The sequence below is a fragment of the Anolis sagrei genome, chromosome 2 (assembly GCF_037176765.1).
Source record: "Anolis sagrei isolate rAnoSag1 chromosome 2, rAnoSag1.mat, whole genome shotgun sequence".
Classification (NCBI taxonomy): Eukaryota; Metazoa; Chordata; class Lepidosauria; order Squamata; family Dactyloidae; genus Anolis; species Anolis sagrei.
The window spans coordinates 147,891,786-147,897,076 of NC_090022.1; the positions used below are offsets into that span (position 1 = coordinate 147,891,786).

The 5,291-nt window shown below is 43.2% G+C and overlaps 1 pseudogene; it reads left to right on the top strand.

Moving 5' to 3' along the window:
* Window positions 1-348: 348 nt before the first annotated feature.
* On the top strand, window positions 349-4,079 carry LOC132765523 (leucine-rich repeat flightless-interacting protein 1-like; annotated as a pseudogene).
* Window positions 4,080-5,291: the final 1,212 nt, after the last annotated feature.

The window sequence follows — 5,291 nt, forward strand, 5'->3', positions numbered from 1 at the left end:
TTGATGGTACCACATTGGGGGGAAGCTGAAGTATCCATCTGAAAGTTTAGAGAAAGGCAAGGATTATGAACCAACATCACATTGGATAAAGTATAATACCCATGCAGGTTGGCTTGGCCACCAGATTCCCAGGAATGCAAATTTGCTTGGCCACTAGATTTTCAGGCATCCAAATCTGGATCAGCAGATAAACACTTCATTAGTGTTTGAGAAGGGTACATACAGGTGAGTGGCAACCATCCAGATGCCCCTCTGTAGCTTTCAGGCTTGTGCTTGATCTGTTTTGTGGAGTCTAGAAGCACAGGGAGTAGAACAGGGTGGTGGCGGCAGGGAGGGCAGATTGAGGTTATGGGATCACAGCAGCAGCAGCAGCAGCCGCTGGGTCCCGTCGGGCGGAAGAGGCTCCCCAACCAAGAGAGGCCTGCTGCTGAGGACAATGCCCTCAACCAGATTGCTTGTGAGGCTGAAGCAAGACTGGCAGCAAAGCTTGCAGCACGAGCTGAAGCATGAGAAATCCGGATGAAGGAACTTGAGAGGCAACAAAAGGAAGCTTCGGATGAAGATGAGTGTATGTCAGTGGGAAGCCATGGAAGCCTCAGACCTTCGGAGTACAGTTGCTACCTTGGCTCAGGCTTCTTCTAGAGCAGAGATCCTCAAACTTTTTAAACAGAGGGCCAGGTCACAGTCCCTCAATCATCCCTCAAACTGTTGGTGGACCGGATTATAGTTTAAAAAAACATGAATGAATTCCTATGCACACTGCACATATCTTATTTGTAGTGCAAAAAACATTTAAAAACAATTCAATAATTAAAATTAAAAACAATTTTAACAAATATAAATTTATTAGTATTTGAATGGAAAGTGTGGGTCTGCTTTTGGCTGATGAGATAGGATTGCTGTTGTTATTGTGTGCTTTCAAGTAGTTTCATACTTAGGTTAATCCTGAGCGAGGGCTGGGTAAATGACCTTGGAGGGCCGCATCTGGCCCCCGGGCCTTAGTTTGAGGACCCCTGTTCTAGAGCTAGTTCTGCTCGTGCAAGTCCTGTGGTGGAAAAAAGGCCAGAAAAGGACTTTGAGAAGATTCCAGAAACCATGAATTTAGGCAATGTATCCCCACATCTTTTGCTGCAAGAAAAGGGAGTTCATACTGTGTCAAATTTGTCAGCAGCTACACTGACCTCTCTAGGTGGAACCTCTTCCCGGCGAGGGAGTGGAGATACCTCCATTTCGGTTGATACTGAACCATCTATCAGAGAAATTCAGGATATCAATGAGTTAAAGGACCAAATTCAGGATGTAGAAGGAAAACACGAGCAGGAATTAAAGGAAATGAAGGAGTCTCTAGCTGAAGTTGAAGAGAAATATAAGAAGGCTATGGTATCAAATCCTCAATTAAATAATGAGAAAACCAATTTCATGTATCAAGTAGACAACCTGAAAGATGTGTTGTTTGAACCAGAAGAAGAGCTTGCAGAATCCAGGAGGGAGTATGATGAGAAAAGCAAAGAATCTGAGAGGGAAAAATATGCCCACAACATATTGAAGTTCTAGTTCGTGGAAGTAAAATAAGCTCTGAAGCAAAGAGAAGAATTAGGTTGTTGTGGGGTTTTTTGAGCTATATGGCCATATTCTAGAGGCATTCTCTCCTGATGTTTCACCTGCATCTATGGCAAGCATCCTCAGGGGTAGTGAGGTCTGTTGGAACTAGGAAAATTGGGCTTATATATCTGTGGAATAACCATGATGGGACAAACAACTCTTGTCTGTTGGAGCTAGGTGTGAATGTTTCAACTGACCACCTTGATTAGCATTTGATGGCCTGGCAGTTTTTTGGTGTGGCTTGTTAGTGCCCGGGGGAATCTTTTGTTGAGAGGTGATTAGCTGTCCCTGATTGTTTCCTCTCTGTTGTTTTGCTGTTGTAATTTTAGAGTTTTTTTTTAATACTGGTAGCCAATTTAGAGGTAGCTACCAATGGAGAAACCTCTGGTGGCCTTCACAATGACTATCAACTTCTTCCAAGATGGTTTCAGGCACAAGTCACATTCCGGGGGGCCTGGGGATGGCATGCTTGGCAGATCCAAGGAAGTGGAGATGAAATTGAAATTATGGAGAATGTGGGGAAAAGAGAAATCTTGCAGAATACTGAGCATGAGGAACACACAGAGGAGACTAAGGAGCAGGAAATTGTACAGGAGTGTTCGGAGATAAAGACGTCGCATGCAGATGAAAACACGGAGGCAGAAAAAATAACTGAAGGCAAAGTTGCGTCAACTTTGGTATTAAATAGTGGACTTGAGGAGCCACCTAAAAGTCACACAGAGCATGTCCCAGGAATTGTTTATTCCCCTAAAAATAGTGATATAATTGAATTTTGCATAGAAGGAAGGTCAGTTGGTGATACTTCAGAAGGGAAAGAGTTGAATGAAAATGATGTAAATAAAGTTAGTAACCAAACTAAAAAAACTGGTTGGTGAAGCAATACATACAGGTTTAGAAATGTTTCCCCAAAAGCAAAATAATGAAAAACAAGCAGTTACTGTAGTTGATGTGGGAGAGGACAATCATAATGAAATATTTCAGGAAGCTTTAGATTTTGTGAATGACAGTCAAACAGTAGCTTCCAGTCTCAATCCCACCACCTTCACAAATGCAGTTGGTGGGGATGAGAGACAGGACCTTTTCGGCAGTGGCCCCCCCGTCTGTGGAACTCCCTCCCTAAGGACATCAGATTAGCCACCTCCCTCCTGTCCTTTAGAAGACAACTGAAGACCTGGCTCTGGAACCAGGCATTTGATTAGAGGGGAACAGCAATATGAAAGGAAAACTTTGGACATCCCGATATTGATTCTTCTGGATTGGCTTTGGTGTATTGGCACACTAATTTAGTGTTGATGAATTGATTGTTGAAACTGGATAATGTTTTAAAATGTATTTTTAGTGTTTTAATTGTATTTATTGTATATGTAGATTGCATCATTGGATGCTTATGTAAGGCCACCTTGAGTCCCCTTGGGGGGAGAATGGCGGGATAGAAATATATGTAATAAATAAATAAATAATCGTGGGGAAAGCCTTGCTAAAGGAACTGAACAAAGGGAAACTGTGTTAAGAATTCAAGAGGAAAATGCAGTTTCTGAAAAAAATGATAAGCAAAATAGCATGAAAGACATCTACCCAGAAAACATTGTTGTAGATGGCATAGAGCAGAATGAATGCCAGACCCATGAGAGAAAGTAGTTAGATCTCAAGTATGATTCTAGGAGAGGCAGTGAACTAAAACTTGAAATCATAAATTATGGAAAAAACTCTGGTTGAAATCCCATATAAAAGTGAAAACGACGATACTGCTGATAGGCAGGATAATCCAGCATTTACAGAAGAACCAAGAGCTTTCGATTTTGTGAATGACAGCCAAACAGCAGCTTCCAGTCATTCAGAAACACCAAACTTGGTAAGTGATATACTTTCAAAAACATCAGCTATTCATTCTGATATTGAACAGTCAGTAAACAAAAATATTGAGGGTGATTTGCTTATCAAAGAGCAAGGTATTACAATAACCAATAAAGAAAAGCAGGATGAAAATGAGGCTGATGGAACTGATGAAGATGATAAGATGGAAAATGTAGTTCAACAGCAAAGTGACAAAGCAGATTCTACAGACGAGCATACAGAAACACCCTGGGTTAGGGAACAAATGCCAGATGACCTTATGGAGGAACAAATACAAACTGGAAGTGGAAGAAACACAGACCTCGTCTTCTAACCATGATGCATCTACTGAAGAGGAAGATATTGGACAACAGCTCAAAGCCTGTGTTAGATGGGGTTGCACTCCCCCTGAAGACACAGGCTTGCAATTTGGGAGTGATCCTGGACTCACGGCTGAGCCTGGAACCCCAGGTCTCGGTGGTGGCCGGGAGAGCTTTTGCACAATTAAAACTTGTGTGCCTGTTCCTTGGGAAGTCTGACTTGGCCACGGTGGTCCAGAGTCTATTCGGGATGTAACTCTGGTTACATCCCGAATAGACTACTGCAACGCTCTCTACGTGGGGCTGCCTCTGAAGACTTGCTAAAGGGACTGAACAAAGAGAAACTGTGTTTCTGAAAGAATGATAAGCAAAATAGCATGACAGACATCCACCCAGAAAACATTGAAGTAAATGGCATAGAGCAGAATGAATGCCAGATCCACGAGAGAAAGCGGTTAGATCTCAAGATCTGTTTTGTGTCTTGGCTTTCAGTGTGGGCCTTGATCTGTTTTTTGGGAACTTCCCGAAATTGGGAGGGCAAATATCTGTTTTCGCTCTGGGGTGCCAAAAGATCAGTTTTCTATTGGCCCATTATAGGGGGGCTTCCCATGCTCCCCTTCCTGTCATTTTACACGATTTTACTCTAGAGGACAGGTGCTCGGTTCCAGGCAAGAGTGTGCTTTAAGGATGCTTCTTACCTATTTCTACTCTAGAGGAGAGGTGCTTGGCTGCAGGCAGGCTCGCACTTTCTGGGCCTGCACGCCACATATGTACTCTCTCTTTCCAAGACAAGTAGGCAAGTTCTGATTTCTTACTCTATAGGAGATGCTCAGTTGCAGGCAGGCATGTGTGTTAGACCTACATGCTACACACATGCTATCTCTTTCCAAGGCAAGGAATCATAGAAATTTATAGAATCATAGAATCATAGAGTTGGAAGAGACCTCATGGGCCATCCAGTCCAATCCCCTGCTAAGAAGCAGGAATATTGCATTCAAAGCACCCCTGACAGATGGCCATCTAGCCTCTGTTTAAAAACCTCCAAAGAAGGAGCCTCCACCACACTGGGGCAGAGAGATCTACTGCTGAACGGCTCTCACAGTCAGGAAGTTCTTCCTCTTGTTCAGGTGGAATCTCCTTTCTTGTAGTTTGAAGCCATTGTTCTGTGTCCTAGTATCCAGGAAAGCAGAAAACAAGCTTGTTCCCTCCTCCCTGTGACTTCCTCTCACATATTTATACATGGCTATCATATCTCCTCTCTGCTTTCTCTTCTTCAGGCTAAACATGCCCAGCTCCTTAAGCCGCTCCTCATAGTGCTTGTTCTCCAGACCCTTGATCATTTTAGTCACCCTCCTCTGGACACATTCCAGCTTGTCAACATCTCTCTTCAATTGTGGTGCCCAAAATTGGACACAATATTCCAAGTTCTGACTTTCTTACTCTAGAAGAGGTGCTTGGTTGCAGGCAGGCACATGTGCTGGGCGCCTGCATGCCATGCACATCCAAAGGAAAGAGGCAAGTTCTGACTTTCTTACT